This window comes from Numida meleagris, chromosome 1, assembly GCF_002078875.1.
Source record: "Numida meleagris isolate 19003 breed g44 Domestic line chromosome 1, NumMel1.0, whole genome shotgun sequence".
NCBI lineage: Eukaryota > Metazoa > Chordata > Aves > Galliformes > Numididae > Numida > Numida meleagris.
Window position 1 is genome coordinate 82706496 of NC_034409.1, and position 21393 is coordinate 82727888.

General features: G+C 37.7%; 1 protein-coding gene and 1 long non-coding RNA gene across 2 annotated transcripts in view; both read right to left on the reverse strand.

Annotated features, from left to right (window-relative positions):
- The window catches only part of CMSS1 (cms1 ribosomal small subunit homolog (yeast)), a 230312-nt gene that overhangs the window by 173725 nt on the left and 35194 nt on the right, over positions 1-21393 (reverse strand). The gene's annotated exons all lie outside the window — the stretch shown is intronic.
- LOC110400258 lies at positions 12512-21376 on the reverse strand. Its single transcript, XR_002439711.1, has 4 exons — positions 21291-21376; positions 19977-20075; positions 19494-19653; positions 12512-13471 (listed from the first exon to the last, which is right to left on the reverse strand). It is a non-coding gene; the product is annotated as an uncharacterized LOC110400258 (long non-coding RNA).

The following is a 21393-nucleotide window of genomic DNA, read 5'->3' on the forward strand; positions in this document are numbered from 1 at the left end:
ATGCAGCAGTTCATAACAGTAATGGGAAAACAAATGAAGATACTGAGGTCACTGGAATAGTTATGCTTTCAAAAACCTGAGCATTTCTGCTTCCAAGAAGAGAAGGAGAGGCTGTATATTTTTAAAAGAAAAATAAGTAGAAGTGTCTTCAATTATTCTTATCTTAAGAAAGCATGGAAAGAACATATCACAAGTCCTCTTCAACTAAATCCACCAAAAATGAGATAAGACAAAATATGTGTAATGAGTTTTTAAGACACTGTAACATCTTCAGTAATTATGACATAGGAGGACTTGGATTCCAACACAAGAAGATAATGAAACCATGAATGTAGGAAAAAAAAATCCTGAATCATGTTAATACCACAGCATTTCCTCTTAGCTCCCAGATCTTTACTTTAAGAAACTTCTCATGTTATCTTCTTTATTCAGCTGGTATAATTACAGTTGGAAAAAGAAAGATGAACATTTGATGTACAACACTAAAAAAGTCATTATGCTTCCTTATTTAATACAAGCACTTCACTCTTCTCAAGTGTAAAACAGAATGATGACAACACCATATGTCACTGCTGGTGCCATGTCTTACTCATTGTCATTGAATTCAGGACAAATACATAAGAGAGTGCAAATAACAATGCACTGAAGCTAATGAATGATACACTAAGCAGATGTTCTTAAGAAACTACTGTGTATTGGTTGTATATGTTTGACATTAAAAGTGTGATTTAAGTTATAGATGAAAACAACTAAAAGCTTCTAAACAGCTTACAGAAGAAAACATTTAAAGTCACATATAAGGAGTAACTACATTCATACGTCTCTAATGTGAGGCAGGTACCTGAGCTCCCATTGCTGCCCATGGATTCCCATGATGGTCATGATGGCCTGCTCAGTTGACTGAAGAGATGTCTTCATCTGGAGTAAAATCCCATTCCAGAAGTGGCAACTGTTAAGATCGCAGGTTCACTACTGCCTTCTGTGACATCTGTTTTTGTAGGCAATTTGAAATACAAGTCTTCACTGGGCTATTAATTACAGTTATAATACAGTCATCAGTAGCACAGTACCTTAGACCTCTCCCTCATGTACCAGCACAGGCCAATGAATCAGACCCAGCTTAACACTTTTATGTCTGTTGTGTCTTCCATCTTCTCTCAACTCTGATTCTCCTTAAATTAGTCTTCCCCTCAATCTCTACAGCTGGCTCACCAGGCAACTTTTAATTTAATCCTGCCTGGCATCTAGGAAGCAACACCTCACTTCCTCAGTTTATCAGCTCACATTGTACATTTGCTTCTCTCTCTTTCTTTCTCCAGGGAGTTTATGTTCACAAATACAGTGTTATGTGTATGTTTCTAGGTAGAGGCTGGTGCATACACCTACTCAATGCCTTGCTCTTAGGCCCAAGTGTTTATGAAGTTGTTTCAGAAATGAGTCCTGTTGTCTGACTCAATTCTTTCTGGGGTGCCATGTCACCATAAGACTTGCTTTTCAAGACGCAGGATAGTGTGTTTTTTTAAAAACTCTCCAAGGTACCTACTACTGGATCTAACACAATAAAATCTATGACATGGTTCACACTCTTAGTTATGTCTAGACCTCAAGCATCTATGAGGTGCTATGAAATCCATGTGTGAAAAGAATTCACATATATAAGGTCATATGATCAAATTATACTCCTTCAACTTAATCTAGTAAATCCCTGATTTACTTTTGCAGCCTGTTCAGATTTCTTTCAGTTCTACCTCTGCTTACACAGTTAGACTTCTCATTTCAGTTCTTAAGAAGGAAGAAACAACCTTTGAAGAAAATTTCAGGAGATGGAAAAAGAAAAAAAAATCCCAGAAATATCTGGAAATTACAGATTTTATAGAAGCCCAGTAACTTCTGTTCTGCACTCTGCATGTGGAGTAAGTGGAACTTGGCTAGCAGATACACAATGTATGGGAGTTTTTTCAAGTCTCACAAGGATACATTTGGCAGTAGAAGATAAGATGGTTAGGAAATTGGTGCGAAAGCCACAGAGTTAAAAAGAAAATGTGAGAGTGAAAAAAAAGTTCTTAGGCTAGTGCTGCCTCTTCTCTTTATTCAAGTTGTAAATTCCTATTTATCGAAAAAGGAAAGGAAAAACATATCAGCACTATACCATGGAAAGAGGAAGAAATACAATCACTGTTCCAATTTCAGCTGACTAGATTTAGTGTTATAAAATGTGTCTACAGTAAGAACCTGAGCTTTGTTTGAAAGTTTACTTTATAAAAACTTCCAAGTTGAGAAGCTAGCAGAATAAACTGTGTATTATCATTGTCAGTGTAAATTACAGGTCTTGTTTGCCACAGCCCATTGCAATGAGAAGCTGGCCAAGAGCCAACCAAAAGTGAGTAATTTAAAACACTCAATCAGTTACATTCTGAGGCATTTTGTTTAGTGTTTAATAAGCTCTCGAGGGATGGTGAAATTACTAAAGCACATTGTCTTGACATGAGCTAAAACAGTCCTCTTTCATCACCACCTTTTTGGGAATTTGACGTCAATACATTAGATGAACTAAGGTCTGTATATATACATACACATGCATACATACATACATGCATACATTTTTGCACATATGTACATTTAGATACATTTTATTGTTTTGAACATCTCATGTCCTTTATTATATTCCATCTTCAAACAGAAATTTTCACATTGCGTAAAATTTCTATACATATTTATACATTCATTCTCCTATCTACTCTTTCTACTGCATTTCTTGTTTTATATATGAAGAAAGAGCATAATTAAATGCATCACACACATAATGCATCATGAATATAGGAAAGGCTGCTCAGGAACTGCTTTTCAGTTTATCTCATTTATATGAGAAAAGAGAGCTTCTACTAACATAAAAACATGTTAACACCAAAACTAAAATTATATCCAAGAGTTTTTGTTTCTGTCATTGATAAACAGATTATGACACTCACTTTCACCTGAAGTTTCTGAACCTAAGAATTAAGGAAAATCTGCTGAATCTTTACATGCAAAACAAGGGCACTGAAATTGTTAACAATCACTGTAATTTTTGAAGATTCGGGGGCAAGCAAAACAAAAAAAGGAAAAAGATTTTTCTGAGATCAAATGTACCTCTTATTAGAAATCGAAATGAGACATTACCACCAAATACATTATCCTGCCTCTGCTTATCCTGCAGTTTGCTTCCTTGAGCATCCTAGGTCATTCACTGTTAGAGTCCTCACAGTATGATAGGCAAAGTGCCCTAACATAGCAATACAAAGGCTCTGATTTCAACTGATATCATTACTTTTAAGATTTATTTGGACCAGTATTTTAGAATATATTGTGACTGCTCATTGTACATGTTTTCTTTCACTGTGTATCTTAAGAAATTCAGGACACTACACAAGCTGTAAGGAGTAAACAATACCGAGGCTTCTCAAAACAGCATTTCACCAGTTGGGCAGAGGAAAGCTGCACAGGCTGATGGGTTCACCCTACAGCACTGCATGGCTGTCATCATCCTTGAGACACGCTATTCACACTAGTTCCTCTCCAAACGTGTGCATGTGCCACACAAGCAATTTCTCATCTTTGACATGGGATCTGCTCAGCTGCAACTCTACTGGCATCTCAGCCACCAGTTAAATAGAGGGCACAAAAAGCCTCATAGCCTCCAACTGCAAGTTTTATTAAAGGGATGGAAGAGCCCTAGGGAAAGATGGTAGAAGGAAAAATGCCTGGTGATGCGTTCTGGCAAGCTGTGCCCAACCCATGGGTCACAGAATGGCTCTCCTGATCTAAAATGAGGTTTCGGAAAAAGAAATTGGGAAAAGGCAGTTATCAACTAAAGCCTCAAGTTATCCTTAAATGCACAAACTTGGGATGAGGTCTGGCACGGAGTTACAGATTATGGTGTATAAAACACATACCCTGCAAGCTTGTAGTTTATCTGTAGTTCTTACAAGTGGTACTGGCAATGCACTGCCTAAGAACTGACTGAAACGCCAAGAGCAGGGAGACAACAAGGGCTCCATGCCAGCTTTGGTACTTGTGCCATACACTGCTTGTCCCTCTCAAAAAGGATATGAGAAAGTTTGGCCTATTATTTCTCACCAAAATATAATTTAGAATATAATTTAGAAACCTGAAAAAGTGATTTTGCAGATTAAACATGATTAGATTTTGCTAAGCTTTGTGTTTATAGTTCGTCTTTCACAGTATCAACAAAATCCACACAGGATTACATGTAGAAAAGGTTAGGCTACACTCCTCAGCTGTTTTTTGTGTTGTGACATTTAGCACTGCTGCAGGTTACTCAAGTGAGTCAAATGGGACAAGCTTGAAACCTTTATATTTTGTCTGTTTGATCAACAGGAATTCTTACTGTAAGAAAAAGAATTAAATAAAACTTAATCTCCAAATATATCTGTCAAGTAAGGAAAGCTTCAAACTCTATAAACAGTAGCACACAGCAATATGTATTACATTTCTCTCAAAAACAAGATTACACTGCACACCTCCTTTTTCAGTTTCTTTAGCAACATTCTGAAAAGCCAGAAATTATCTATCGATAATTCAGGAAAAAAAAAAAAAACCCAACAAAAAACACAACTAGGAAAGATTAAAGCAAATTTTGTAAAACATTGTTTAGGCAATCTTTTTATTCCCTACTACCAAGTCATGATGAAATGACAACGACTGTGCTTGGTGGTACCCTAAACATAAATAAACAAATGTGTAAAAAATAAAACCAGGATGTTTTGGCTTCCTTGGAGGGTAAGGGAACAAGGGGAAAGGAATTTGCAACATTTATTCCATGAAAGGAGAAAAAAGCATTTTCAACCATAAATGTAAAAATCCTGATGTGGTGACCATAATCTCAAAAGGTGTTTATATTTCAATTACTGTCATCCATTTACATTGTTGAAATATTTTATTCATTAGTCTACATGGAAGCTTTTTAAATATGCTTTAATTTCTCCACACTAGTTAGCTAATATAATAGGATTTTACATCATTTAAAGACAGTTTGCTTAAAAGGAAACAGTATAAAATAGCATCAGATGACATTCTAGGCTTTAAAAAACAAATATTTACAGAGGATCTCTAATCACGTTACATCCTTTTCTTATAATATTTACAAACCTTAAATTATCATTTGCAATAAAGACCTAAAAGCATTAGATTTGCTGTCTGTTAGTTTACCCAGAGTATGCAATTCTTAATCATCTCTGGGCAGAATTACAACATAGAAAAGAATCTACAAGAACAACAGCAATGTGGGCAGGCTGGGGAAGTAAACAAGAAAACTGAGCCCCAAGACCCACAGCAGAAACTCATCCCAGCAGAACAAACCAACACAGCCTACGTCAAATCCAGAAAAAATTCCTCCACTGACACTGGATAAAATGGGGAAATTATTTCAAGGGTTCTACATCTCAAAAAAGCTTAAACCTACCCAGGTTAAAAGTCTCAGTTGAGAGAATATTCACACTTTCTCGGCATTAGGAAAGGCTGCCTGTACCCAAATATGGCTGTGATTTCCAAAGCCTCAATAAAACCAGTACCCACTGCTGTGTAACAGCACAGCTATGACAGAGAGAAGGCAGCCCTGCACTGACGAGTTGTGCCACCACAAGTAGTAGTGGTCATCCATACAATGTTAGAACTTCAGACATCTTCCCGCAGCCCACAGAAAGATACCTTAAGTGAAGGAAGAACAAGGTTTTGGGAAAGAAGGTAAGGAGAGATGCAGGATGAGATCACTCAATTTCACAGCCTGGGTGGCAAATTGAATGGGGTTTCAGAGCAGCAGGTACAATGTCTGTAGCTGAAGGAAACAGACTACTGATTAATGCTCTGTAATTCCAGCACCAAGAACAGGATCAAAAGGCATTTCTCCCAATGCCCTGATGGCAAGCCAAACAAATATGACGGTATATAATGAAGTTCAGTTCTGTCTGCACCAATAGTTGAGTCTAAAACACAGCAGCCTACTGAAAATGGAGCATCAGATGGGTCTTAATTCAGGCAGTGGAAAATAAGCTCCTTCCAAACTCACTGTCCAACTCTTGCCACAAATACTCAAAACAGCTCTTGAATTCGTTCTGAAGAACACACTTGGTCAAAATCTTCTCAAAGACTGACATATTTGCAGATCTTGAACATGAGCAGCAGCCCACTGATACTTGATGTGATTTTCTACCCAAATTCTCTACAAAGTAGATGGAAACTGGGTGTGTTTTCAGAACTTAAGAGCTACACACATGCACACATCAAAGCTCCAAAGTTGTGTTTTAAGCAGCCAGTAGCTCATAAACAAAGAGGAACTGTTTATAGGGCAACTAATTGCCAGGCCTCATAGGAAGAACAAGTTCCTAAAGCTCAGCTGATCTTGAGAAGTATATGTTGCTCCAGTAGAAAAAAGCAAGACTCCTGGTGGCATAAAAGACCTTTCAGGCATTTTAGTCTTCAGTCAGGAAGGAGCCACAGCAGTGGCTGGCTCTCATCCAGCATCCTTTGAATGGGGACAGAGATAACCCTGTTACAGCAGCAGAGTCACCACTGGACACAAGAAAAGGAAGGAAGAAAGAAAAGGGATGAGTTCACTTGTGCTGAAAACGTTAGCATTACACAAGAAAAGGAGACACGTGCATGTGTTCTCCATGCCCAGCAGGCAGCCTGCACGTCTGTTTGAAATTTGCTCTTCTGCAGGACTGTTGCCAGCCATGGCACGCAGACAAGCTGCAGCCCTCTTGCTTAAAAAGGCTATACAAATCGTGAGGAGTTTCTCACACCATAAAAATGTCACACTTTCATGGTTGTGGAACACCATGATGTAAATGCTGTCAGTTAACTCCTTTCTGTCACCTGACAGTGGATATTGGCTGATATAATTTTAACAAATATACTGAAGCAAAAAGCTCTACGTCACCCAAGGCAAGTCATAAGAGCAAGTCAGCCCCATGCAACAGCCAGTTCATAGAAGAATTCAAAACAGTGATACAAAATGTAATTATCTCCGTAACAATTATTTTCTCATAATCTGAAACCCAAGCAGAACACCAGAGGGACAGAATTTCCTTAAATGCACTTTACAAAACTGACTCTCAATCAGGGATCAGAGTTCTAAGCCTTTATCCTATTTGATCCACATCTCTCCAGTCCACATAATGAGTTACAGGATTCTGCGTGCATGCAACTGATTCCACAAAAGTCAACTTGCCAAAAAAACCCAACAAACTAGGGGACAACTGAATGCTGTACAATAAGAAATACAGAAATATATTTAAAAACCTAACCAGCTCCACAGATTCCTACAAGCACCAGATGCATTTTCCCAGTGTTTAGTTAAAATGGGCGACAACCAAAATAACGTAAATTCGTTTCGTTTTGCAATATTTGTTTTCATTCCTTTTGCCTATAGTATTTGTTGTGATGTCATCTACTCTGGTAAAGAAATGAAAGAAACCCACAGCTCAGATTTCTCAAGTCTTCAGGGTGGTAGCTGCTAACACAGAGTACTAATTAGAGATCTTTTAGAAAAAAATCTAGAGTTAGCTGTTTATCTGTTCTTAAATACTGTGTGCTACTCTTTTCCTTCTCCATTCCCAGCCCAAGCTGGAATGATAGAACCTCCATCCTTCACTCCAGCTCATATGCTGCTGTAACACAACTACCTCATAAATGAACATTACTTTACAATCACGTAGGACTGATCATTTCAAAATTAAACCACTAGACCATAAAATCCCAGAGCCAGAAGAGGTCACAAAGGAGAGTGAACAAACAAAAAAGTCACTGAGTCCATCTTCCTTTCCTATAGAAGGGTTTAAGATTTCTGAGGAGCGCAAGCCATAACACAATGGATCAGGCTGCATTCAGTTGCTCAGTTACAGCTTTCCAAGGGCCACACCAGCCTTGAGAAGGACAGAGACCATACTTGCAAAGGCAAATATGGTGAGGGACATTCTCATCAGGTTTGCCCAATCATTTTTCAATGGAAAGAAAACACACTGCTTTCTTCCTATGTTTTTTTGTTGTTGGGTTTTTTGTTTTTTGTTTTTTTAGAAAATATTCTCTGGACTGAAGAGTTTTTAGTTGCAGGACAAACTATGTCCTTGAACACTTACTTTATACGTCAACAAAAGGCCTTTAAGACCAGTTTTGATTTTGACCCTCTCAACGACATTCTCACTTGCAATTGATTATCTAACTCAATACACAAAATTAACCAAAACAGAAAGAGCTGCACATTTCCTGCACGCCACATACAGCTGGGGAGGCTGCATTTTGCTTACAATTGTACACAGATGTGTGCTCAGGCTAGCAATGCTCCTTTGACTAAAGTTAGCAGGTTACCTCAGCATGTACTTCACACTGGAAACGCTATTTTGGGTGATGCCAGTTTCCAGGACAGCTCTTCTTTTCAGTAAGCAGTAAATCTTAAGTTGCATTAAGCCATAAACATTCATGCTAACTTAACATGGTAAAAGAAAAAAGAAAAAAAGAAGAGTAAACAATACTAAAATATATGAGGTTTTCATTTTTTCCTCTTTTAAAATGAGAATATGATCGAAGGCAGGGTTGCATTTTGCATCCAGATTTTCCCTCTATTCCTTGGCAAAGACGCTCTGAATCTTGCACATCACCTTCCATTCCCTTGGAGAGCTCTCTGGACAGACATTATGAAGGAACTGTAAGATATGGGCTACATACAGAAAACCTGAATAAACGGAGCATGCATTTTTGTCTTTAAATAAATCAGTCCCTCAGAAGTTAAGTGTACCAATTATGTGGCTAACATTAGGGCAACAAATTTTCCCTTGCCTTCCTATTGCCATATGCCTGTCATTTTTTTTTTCCTACAGTTTCCACTCACTGTTTCAAACATATGTTGCCACTTATGTGCCAAGAAAGGAATCTCTGAATTACCCCCTTCATGTATGATGAAATGGCAGACTGAATGGAGCCAGAGAGAGCACCATTAGCAGTTATTCACACTTCTGTTTTCTCTTAACTTCCTCTTCTCCAAAGTTTATTCCTCCTATGCAAGGGGATGTGTAACTATAAAGCCATCCATGAGTCATGCTACAAAATATATAGCTGTAGCCATGCACTGGAGAAGTAATTTTTTTTTTTTAAAGGCCACCTTAAATAAACTTTTTCTCCTTTCTGTTTCCAGATGGAGGATTCTTTTGTGAATTGCTTACCCAAGCATCAACACTGGTGATCCAACATTCTTTTCCTGTATACTCATTGCTCAGTTTACCAGTGGTTTGCAGGCTCTGTCCCTGGAACTTCTACTTCCCGGGGTCAGCCTAGGTGTGCACTTCACAATTTCAGAGCAGTGGGCCTCTAACATGCACAGCTGTATCTATGCTCTTGTTTTTCCCCTCAAGAAAAGACCACAAAAAGATAAAGTCATGAACGTAATTCTTCAAAGAGGAAAAAAATCCAGTAAAAGATGAATGTAGGGAAAAAATAGGCACAACCAACAAAAAAAAGCAAGTCAGCTCGATGACTTAAATGCTGAAGAATCCCCCAGTGTTAAAGAATCCATTCCCTTGAGGGTGGTTATTCTGGCACCCTAAAAATCTGGCTGAACAACTGCCCGTGGGGATAGATTATCTCAAGCATTCTAATAACTCAGCAGAAAAAAACTATCTGCTAAAATGGATGCCAGCAGCTACCTTTCAACCTTGCTAACATTAAAGAGGGGTTACCGGAAGTTCATCCATCAGGAAATATTTTCAAAAGCAGGTTAAAAAATAACCAAGTGTTTCCAGGAGTTGCCCAATGACAAACACAGCACAAAAGTAAGATGTGTCGGATAGTTTCAAAAGAATTTATTTACCCCCAATAATAGGAGGGTCCAGAGGAAGGCTGATCAGAGGGCTGGAGCACCTCTCTTATGAAGAAAGGTTGAGGGAGCCAGGCTTGTTCAGCTTGGAGAAGAGAAAGCTCTGGGGAGACGGCCTTGCAGCCTTCCAGTATTTAAAAGGAGCTTATAATCAGGAGGGAGACCAACTTTTTTTGTCTGGTAGTCAGAGAACAAGGGGAAATGGTTTTAAACTAAGACGGGAGATTTAGATGCTAGGGGGACATTTTTCACTGAGAAGGCAGTGAGGCACTGGTACAAGCTGCCCAGAGGAGTTGTAGATGCCCCATTCCTAGAGGCATTCAAGGCCAGGCTGGATGGGGCTGGAACTGTACAGGCTTTAAGGTCCCATCCAGCCCAAGCTGTTCTATGATTCTATGATTCTGAAAAGTGTTATCAAACTAGAATGAATTCTAATGAAAACTAATACCTTCACTATTTTCTTATCTGATGCTCTTATAACGAGTATCAGCATAAAAAATGTCACTTTATATTTCTACGTCATGGCTTTTTGGTTTGGGTTGGTCTGAGATTTTTTGTTCTGTTTTGTTTTCCGTATGTCCTCACATACAGACAGTTTGCAAAGGAAACTGGAACCACAAATTTAATGCTAGAAAATTACATGATCAGAGGATGAAGAATTACCTTTTTCCTCCATCTAAATTCTCAGGAGCATAACAAAACCAATGAACATGCACTGCGTGAAACCCAGTATTTTTTTTTAAGTGATTAACATCTTCCTTATGAAATTAAAAATGTACTGGTGCTAAGAACAGAAACTATCTAACACAGTTTGCTTTTGCACTGTGTTTTGTCACTGAGTGACTTCTCCTGGAAATAGTTGTTTTTTTTCACCTAATTTTTAAACATAACTGTTACTGGACACATGTCCCAGTTGTCCTTGAAGTACCCAGATGAATATCTTCAGGCCTGTACTTTCAAAATCAGGATCTTGTTTTGAGATTTTATGGGAGCACTGACTATCTGGAATTGATCTAGACAAGAATTGGGGGACTCAATGAAATTACCAAATCAAATATAATATTTCTGAGGACACGCTGGGAAGGCACATTAACAAAAAAGCTGCCAGTTACTTTGCACTCTCTAGTCTCTTAATCTCAAAAGGAAAGTCAGTATTGATGGATGACTCACTATGGTGCTTAATTCAGTGTGGGAGCAAGACAGGTTGGAAGAGATGAGTAAAATTCATAGCCTTGGGTTGAGCTGGAGTTTTCAGTGAAAAACGGTCCGTGGTCTAAAAGGTAAACATGCCCAAAGGCTATTGAGCAGTCTTACTTTGAAGGCGTGGTGCAATTTTACCCTTAAAGCACACATAAAAAGTATGTTACGACAACACAGGAAATCATCTGCAGATCATCGTAACAGCAAGCTTAGGATTTTGAGTGTTATTTTTAATTATTTCTTTTAATACAGTCTCATTTTCCATTAAGCAAGGAATTACCTATTGATTTTATTTAAGCTAAGGTCTATGGAGTCCAGCTTCATTAAAACTAGACTTAGATCACACAATATATCAGGACAAGCAATAAAAGACCAAACTCTGCATCACTTTCATATACCTTGAGAGCTATAAACCCTATATGCAATCTTTCACACACAAAAAAGAAGTTCTTACTAAAAACCAGATCAGTTCTAGACTAGGCAGACTAAAGTTTCCAGACACACAGCAGTAATTTTGCACATATGGTCCTTAACAAGTGAATAATTCTAAAAAGAGTTTAAATTATCTTTGAAAGACAAATTTAATATCCCATAACCAAAGAGTTTCTTTCCAACATTTTTAAGAGGATCATCTTCCAACAAATCAAAACTACAGACTTAGTAGAAATTGGTCTGCCTCCTTTGAATTCATTAACAACAGGAATTACACCACATGAAATTTCAGCAAACTGGTCTATAAACATATATGTAAAGCTCTTCTGGCTCTTTCTGTTTGTTTACAGAAATAAAGTGAACCCTTAATCAATTTTAAAATCTTGTTTTCTTCAGTTACACCCTTCCCAAGTTAATTCTATCTCCAGTCAATTGTTTAACACCATAGTTGTTGATAGTATGGCTAGGAAATGGTTAATTTTGAAAGATTACGTCTTCCATATGCAACTACCATTCAGCATCCCACCTTAGGGGTACAATCAACCAATAAGGGCATTGTTCTGATTATGTAACGCTTTAGAATTTGATATCCCACTTGAGAGCTCTTTTGGATGTAAAGACAACTATAGCATAGTGACTTTGCAAATAAGATGATGTAATGCTACTCTGGAAGTGACTGCACTGTAATGAAACATACGAGCATGTCCAGTAACAACCACACAATTCAAGAGCCAAAGTACATTTCAGTCTGAACTATTCAACATCAGGAGTTCTTTCCCTTTTTAATTTCTTTGCCTCTTTAGCTCTTAAAGGCTTTGACACCAAACCAGAATTATGATTTTCTTCAGAATTAGCCACAAAACTCCCTCATTTTAACAGGTTCTCAAAAAATTGAATAAAAATAATAACCCTCTGTCAACTTGTATTTATGAATCAATGTGAAAAACACATTGTACAGATAATTTTAAGAATTAGAAGGAAGTTGTCAAAAGAAAGCATTAAGAATTTGTGCAATTTTTAACACAGAAGCTTTATGTGGAAATGCAACTTAGATCAAAATACATGTAATTTAAGAGTCAGGAAGATGTTTTTACTTGGGATTTACATTCAAATGTTGTAAGAGAACACAAACACAGTACATTCATTGTCCATCGAAGCAGAAACAACAAGAGCTTATGAACATCTTAAGAACACGCATGCACACAAAGTTTTAAAAAGACTGTGGCTTTATATATATATAAGCTTCCTTATTTCAGGACAATGAAGAAGCATTGGAAAAAATGAAAGAAAAAAGCTTACAAGAATTAAAACATTCTGATATTTACTAGAAAAATCACACAGTGAAAAACGAAATTCTACAATCACCACAGTAAAATCCTTTCTCAACTCAGATTAAGGCTAAGTGAAATCTGAGACTCTCTGAAGACCACCTTGTTTTTCTGGAGCTCTTCTCTTTTCCAATGACAATCGTGAAGGAATCCAAGTTTGATCACAAGTCTCCCTTCATTCAAGTACAAATGGTAAAAGCGTCTCAGTCATTACTTTGCAGTCACTCCAGTGGACATTAGTATCTTCAGATGGTCCCACCCACATCTTCCACTAACCTACTCACTGAATTTCTTCAATATCACATAGGCAAACTAGAATTCCACCTGAAAGTGTTTGCCTCTTTTACAGCTTTTGGCTCCTGCATGCCCTTAAAAATCTGAGATGAGCACAGAACAGCACAAAAGGAGAAGAGAAAAGTCATATTAACATCTGGTGAAGTAGTTAAAAAAATAAAAATAACAGGATGGTTGTACCTACCTGTTTCTCCTGCAGCTCTTAAAAGAAATAAATTACTATACTTGCGAAAGGATCCACAAACATGATTTCCATCTTCCTTTTGTATTACTTAAGTTATTAATGCTATTCCCCAAAGCCTGTAGGAATTCACTGCCAAAAATGGATAGCTTTCCTGCTTTTACGATATACCTAAAATAGAGAAGATGCTTCCAAGAAATCATTTCCCACAATACTGAAGCAAAAATAATGGTAAAAATTCATTTAAACAATCCAAATTCTGACATCAATACATGTGGAAAACATAGTGGTATGGCATTTAAAGTTAAGAATACCATTAACAGCTCTCAGATACTTTTTCTAAAGAATAACACACTGAATAGATCAACAACCTTTGCAACCGTCACCCATAAAAGCTCTGAAGTATCTACAATTCTTTTGTATACATTTACACAGGCAAACTTTTCAGAGCAATTCCCAAAAGGTCAGGAGGGATTTTGGATTTCTTTCCCACTCAAACTTTGCTCTACCCAAGCAAAGTCATCAGTAAAGGTTTCAGCAAGCCTCTGAGGTATGCATGTTTCTGCTACACAGGTATCCATCCCGCCAAAACTGCTCCAAGAACTCTGCTCACTCACCACATTGACCACTGAGCAAACTATACATAGCAGCATTCAGGCATGACTTGCGCTGATTTAGATACACATGGATAGCTACAAGTTAAGACTCCACGTACATACTCCAGCTCCAAGGTCAAAGACATTTTTATAACTCCCAAATAAAAGTGTTTATTCTTGTCAAGCTCTGTATAACCTTATGTCACTCTGGACACAATTTAGACTTCAAGTAAAATAATCCCTTCTATTTCAGTAGAGTTGGATCCATGTATTCTCCTCTTTACTCAGCAGGAATATCAAAAAGACTGATTTTTTTCTATGTAAGAATAGCCTTCGCTCATCTACTATGGGGATTCTGAAATAAATAAAACCAGATGAATGGGGTAAAACAAAAATGCATCAAAGAACAAAAAAATTCAAGCATCACAAATGCAGACATCTTAGGAAAAGCCAACTTTAATCAAATTTTATCAGGTCATCCACAACTGGGTCTTATTTAACCAACACAACATATCTTAGGAATTTGGAAAATACATATTCTCTTGCAATTGCCAGTTCTAGGCCTCTGTTCCTCATATGCGGAATCCAGACACTTCTTTAGGTATTGCTTTGAAAGTTTAAGTAACTCATAAATGTCATTTTTCACAAAAAGGTTGCAGGCAGTATCATAAGTACCATATTACAGTAACTAGAACTGATTTCCTCCTTCTGCTCTTGCTACTGGCTACAGTTATGCATATATATTTACCTATACATACGCCTATGTATTTATTTTTGGAGAAAAAAAAACAACAAACCAAAGATTAATAAATTTACCATGCTCAAAATGTATTTCAAGGATCGCCTAAAGTCTGTACTATTCCACTGTATCACCCTCACTGGGAAAAACAAGTTGCATTAAAAAGATAAAGAAGATTACAACTTGAAATTATGTGTTCATTTAAGAAGTCAGCTTGCTTAACAATTATTGAATGTACCATTGGATTTGGTAACAAAAGGAGTCACTTCAGACTTCTTTTATATGAAATTACATTACTACATGAAAGAATCCAATGCATCTCTACCTTTAATCAATTCTACACAGTACATCACACGATCACACACATAACATACACACAACTTCTTGTAACTACCATTCATCTAATGAATATTGATCTTTGTATGGTGAGCATCTGAGTTCAATGACTGGAGCAAACAGAAACAATGTTTTGTGAGAATGCTTTCAACTAAGTAATCAAGGGGAAACAACATTCAAAGGAAAAGAACAGAAACTTTACCCTTACACAAAACTAAAAAATAGGTAATTGTTAAAAAAAAAAAAAACCAGACTAAAAATAAGCTAACGAACAAGCAAAAAAAAAACCCAAAACAAGACAAGATAAAGGAGACCATAAAGCACTGGGAAGGTTGCAGGGAAGACTGTTTAAAGAGCACAGAACTGTAGAGACTAAAAATAATTTTTTGTCTTTGCTTCAGGTTATAAAATAGAACTGCCTTAAGTCATTTCTTTGTGCTCTAGTACAATATTCAAGAATGAAGCAATCTGTGGGTTATTCAAGCATTTACTTCATCTCCTGAATGACTTTCTTAGTAACAGTCAGTTCTGTTGACATAACTTCCAAAGACAAGAGATCAATAAAAATGTTCCCAGATACAGGCACAAATTTAGCATTGCTGAGTTTAAGGTAATAGGTCTTAGTCTTGACATGTTTCTTGCAGGCTGCCATAAAAACAAAACAAAAGCCAAATTAATACCTTTTTGCATTTATTCTCTTTCCTCACTCAAGGGTTTTGTGAAATTTTTGTTGCAGACTCTAAAGCTATGGAGAGTCAGGGTCTGCTAAATACATTTCCCGGAGCCCAAGAGACTCCTTGAATAGTACCTGCTGTGGGCAATACTAATACAAAGAACTACACAAGACAACATGCTAGGAAATCAAGAAATTCTCTAAATGCTTTTCCAGACTAGAGAATTGAACCACACAAGGAAGTCACATTTTTAAACTATTAATCTATCAGATAGCTCCACAATTCTGAATCCCAAAGGGATCAAAGTTTTTCAAGTTATACAGGGAATCCCCAGTCTGAAACGCTGTGTATGGGGTACACTTGCCTCTGTGTTGTTTCAGTACAGATTCCTTGAACAGGTATCAAAATCACCAATAACTTAAAGTCTACTGTAGGACTACTGAAATTGCAGAGAATAAGGAAAACATTTTAAAATCTATTTTTAGCAGTCCAAAGTACCTGTGGATCAGCATCACCCAGAAGCAAGTGAAGAAACAACAGACACCAAGGGAAAAGCAAAAGTGAAGTGATGTTCAGTGATATGGAGGAATTTAAGTGATAACTTGATTTACTTCTTTGCTTCATCTGCACCAAAGCCTTGAAAGGAGCATCTATCACTGACACCATGTTCAGGTCATGTCTATGCAGGAAGTTAGGTCAACTGGCTCAGAAAGATTTGCTCCGTTTGAATATAATGACTGGACTCACAGCTTAGGTTAACACACAGAAAAAAGAATTCTGAGACATTCATGCGGAGTCTGATTTGAAGCTTAAAATGTTTCAGTCACCATTTCTTTGAAGTTCTACTGCTTTGGCTGCATTTCAAAGGACATGGAGGAAGAAAAGTAGGCAATTGAGTATATAGTGTCCCTTATTTTTTTTGCTAAGGTCCAACGACTAAAGAAAGACATTGAAAATATGTTCAACTTCCAAGTATGTTTGTGTGTACAGAATTTAGCTCCTTCCAAACGGGACAATAGTCTTCCCATGATAACAACTTGCTTGTGCTACTGCATTAACAGTGAAATGGCTGTCATGCTTCCAGAAACAGCCTGAACAGACAGGCATATTTGCAGAACAAAAATTAAAAAAAATCAATGCAGAACAACACTAACAAAAAATTCTGAGCCCAAACTGCTTGGTAAAATACACTATTGTGCAGAGTTTTCATAGACCATAAAAAGTTATCTCCATTCATTATGCAGAAAATTTACTTGGCCACATAAGATTTATATGAGAAAGCATACAAATTAAATTCAGTTAATGTTTGTTCATGGCAAGCTCCGTCCCACACAAAAATGTCTTTTTCATAAAAATTTATCTTGGCTCTATATACAACAGGACTCCATTTCACAAAAAGACATGGAACATTTGCCAGTTCCTCTTAGGAGAGGAGTCATTAGTAGTGACATGAAGAGATGTGGTCATACACTTCTCATGGCAGAGCCCAACAAAAAGGGATCTAATTATCCCTAATATTTGGCTAGGAATTTTATTTTTATCTGACAAAATAGGGAGAATAATGGAATCTGCAAACAATAGGGGAGTTTGGGAAAATATTTCTTCCTGCTGCCAAAAAAATTAAAAACACACAGTAATGATGATATGAATCTCTTTCCGTCCACAGTCCATAGTCAAGACACATGAATCTTAAGAATGTTATCTTTAGAACTTTCCCTTGCTTCTCCCCCTTGCCTTCCACATGCAATTTATCAATAGTCACACTCATTTCGGACTATCACTTAGCCACAATGGCCTTCATATTTCTTTCCATAATACTCAGAAAATAATACATACAGTGGGATATAAAACACTAAAACAGTCTGTACTGATGAAATCTAAGAGACTGTCAACCACAATGCTAGGGAAAGTAATAAAAACAAATTGAACAGAAAAATTTAGAAAGATATTATCTATCAATCCAGGAAATCATTCAAAAAGTGAGCCCTCTTCCACTGACTTAATGGTAAAACTCCCGTGGACTTCAGAGAAAAGGCTGAGTATACATTGGATAAAAATCCTTGAAATCACACGAGCTATTAAAACATTAAACATCAGATCCCATTTATACAACACACTAAATTAGACTTGTCAATACTGTATGCATTTCAGTACTCCAGTATCCCTCGCAAAGCTCAAGCAGAACTCCATCCAAAAAAGCAAATAGTTTTAAGTAATGTAGAATCCTAAGAAATGCCTTGACAGTATTTGTACTTCTGTAGAGGTCTATTTTTGGAATATGAAAGTAACCTAAAGATTTAGATCCCACAGAGAACTTTGAAGACTGAGCTTCAGCAATATCTACATGGAGGAAACGTGACTAAGAGCCCAATCCAGCCAAGAATTTCAATATATCATTAAAATCAGGCTTATGCTGAAGTCCTTACTTTTTTCAACAAAAATACACAGGACTATGTTTAAGTGCTTTGTTGAACCAAGGCCCAAGTTCTAATTTCCTTTATTTATCTTAGATACAAAAGGCTAAAGGAGGGGGGTCAAATGCTGCAATAGATAGGTTATGGGTTTAAGGACACTGGAACCACTGCTATGAACTGCTATGGGAAGAAAGAGAAATAGTTTTAATAATGGGAATAACCGGAGAAAATGAGATATTTTAAGATAGAGTCTAAACAAGAGCCACAATGTCATTTAGCTTATTTGCCCCATCTCTTCCCTGCTATCTTTCCAGCTTCAATTTTTTCAAGTCAAATCCTAAGACAGTGTTGGCGCAAATAATAAAATACAATGATAAGCAGAGAGAGAACAGAGACTAGAAAGAAGATATTGCAAACAGGCTGCAGGGAGCAGCCTCACATTGTCAGGGAATGCACTGAATAAGGTTTTCATTTCATCCTTACTTTCTACAGATCCAGCTTCTTTTGCTGTCACACCACTTACAAATACACCAGTTCTGAACAACTCTGACTAGCAACTAAGGAAACCAAATTGGTTCACAAGGAGCAATGGAAAGTAGTGACAGGCATTTTTTCCCTCCAGTGAACTTCACCAGGGCCAGATCTGTACCTAGAGATAGTGGAAGGCACTGTTGAGAAGGCAGTAAAGGAAAGCTTCTCAGCCTCTAACACAAGCTTTTTATGTTACAAGAATCCAAGAGCTGGAATTTTTAATCTTGCATCTCCTCAACAGTGCTTGAAACAGTGCTGTACTCTGTCTTTTATGAAGTCGTGACAATGCAAGAGAAGGAAGTCAGGTCATTGCACACTCATCTGATGCTCTTTGACAAAGTGGTTTTGCAGAAGGTCACATATGTGCACTTCTGTATCACAGGGGAAAAGTAATTAAGGAACTTGAAGTTCATACTTTAGCCATTCCCAGATGTAAACACGGCACAGACTTATAAACAGGAGGATTTGCATTCCCTGTTCCCTGCTCTAGCCTGCCCCCAGACTGTCAATAAACTTATCACCAGTGCTATCTGACCTGTGTTCCTAGCAACTCCAAAACAGAACTGGAACATAAGGATGCTCTTTTGTTTACCCGCTTTTGGGAAGTCTTCTTCAAAGCTGTTCCTAGGCTACAATAACTCTTTCATGTGGCAGGACAAATATGCAGGTAATTTTCATACAGGGAAGACCAAAGAGACAGGGAATGTGCAGGTAAAAGGGAAGATGCAGGGGAAAAAATAGAGAAGAAAAGAAAAAATAATTACATAAATAAGAGAAATATTTTTCACTCTAATTATCTGTATGGATACACCAACACACAAATGCACATTTAGAAGAATGCATATAAATTTAACTCCTAGTTACCTTTAACAGATACGTTACGTGTGGCAGATCCCTGCTTACCTGATTCCCCCCTGCAGCATTCCCCACAGCCCACTCTGTGACAGTCCCTGCACCTGCAGCTGTCCTGTTCTTTCAGATAACTGCAGAGTCCCAACAGAACAGTTTGTAGCTGAATATGAAATCAACTTCATGTTCTTCATACTGAGATCACCTGGATAAGCTGTTACGTAATGCAAACACCACATCAGTACAGTACTTTAAAGAAAAATCAACCATACAAAAATGTTAGTTCCCAAGAACTTTAGCCATACTAAAATCTTCTTAAAATGCAAAATAAAACATTATCCAGGTCTGCCCATTATGGTAACTAAATCTTCTTAAAATGCAAAATAAAACATTATCCTGGTCTGTCCATTGGTATCTTCACATAATACATTGTTATCTCTAAAATCAAGTTTTAAAGGATCAATACAGAAGTATCTCACTATTAAAGAGATTTGGAAGGTTTGGATCACACCAGTCTGAACTTCCTCAAGGACTTACAAGGGGACAGCAGTATCCTCCATGCACACAAGCAACACACTTCTGAATAAGCCCTAGCTTATTCAGGCACAGTGCAAAGGCTTGGCTAAAAAATTCCACCTGAAAAACAAATGTATTTTTAAGACTACACTTTGGGTAAGTACATGCAAGTAGCAAGGAGATATCTTTCTTTTCAATGAAATGCAAACATTTTAATCACCGTTTGTCTTCGAACACATGGACAGCACCCCCAAGTAAATGAATTGCATTATGTTCTGAGGCACTGGCACAGGCTGCCCAGGGAGGTGGTGGAGTCACCGTCCTTGGAGGTGCTCAAGAGCCATGTAGCTGTGGCACTGAGGAACGTGGTTAGTGGGCATGGTGGGGATGGGCTGATGGTTGGACTAGGTGATCTGAATGGTCTTTTCCAACCATAATGATTCTATGATTCTACATCAGCACTGCATTCAGGTATGCATTAAAACATCCAAAGCTGCGAGTAGGTCAGCTTAATCTACACCAAAGTGCAACAGAAGATTAAGATTCAAATGCTAAAAGTGAATTGTGGAGGCATCTAACCTTAGCAGAGCTGCACAAAAGAGCATGGATTGCCCTTTGCATGGCCTAATTTACTCATCAGCACAAGAGGAGTTTATTTCACTAACTTAGTGGAATTTTCACAACAAATATTACTGTTATTTCACGTATTTCTTCCTTGTGTTCTCCATGTTTATTCAGGGTGTATTCTGAAGGACAGGGAATACGAGAGATATGCTTTAAGCTCCTCAATCTAAATCCTTCTTTTTGGCCTTCTGCCTTTTTCCTGAATGTTAAAACAAACAACTCATTTCTCTAAGACCTTACTAAAAATAGCTGGTCGGGCTGCTTAATTGTGTTAACTGGAACACAAACACGTGAGGAGGAAAGGGCTCTGCAGGAAAAACACTGAGGAGACAAAAAAAAAAAAGAAGAAAAAAAAAAAGAGAGAGATTTCATCTGGCCTTCCCATCATCACTCGGAGGATTCTTTGGTAGTTACATCATCAGGAAATAAAATACTATCCTCTGCAGACCCTGACTCTTTACAGAAGGAGGGAAAAAAAAAAAAGAGGCTGAAGTTCCTATCACCCTCTGAGAAGCTCAGCTGAACTCACATTTCTTGTCACGGTAAAAAGAAAGTGAGAGGAAAGTAAAAAAGAAAAAGAAAGAAAGAAAGAAAAAAACCTCCCTCAGGATAAGTTACTAAGGGAGATGAGCTTGGATGTAATACACCCCCCCCCCCCCTTTTCTCAAGTTTCAGCCTAACTGCAAAGCGTTACAGCTGATCAGCCGGCACCTTGACTGCCTGTGCTAGAAGGGACCTGCCGCAGCCCGCACCGTCCCCGTGGTCCCTTGGCCGCGACCCGCCGGGCACGGCCGGGGGCACGGCTCCCCTCAGC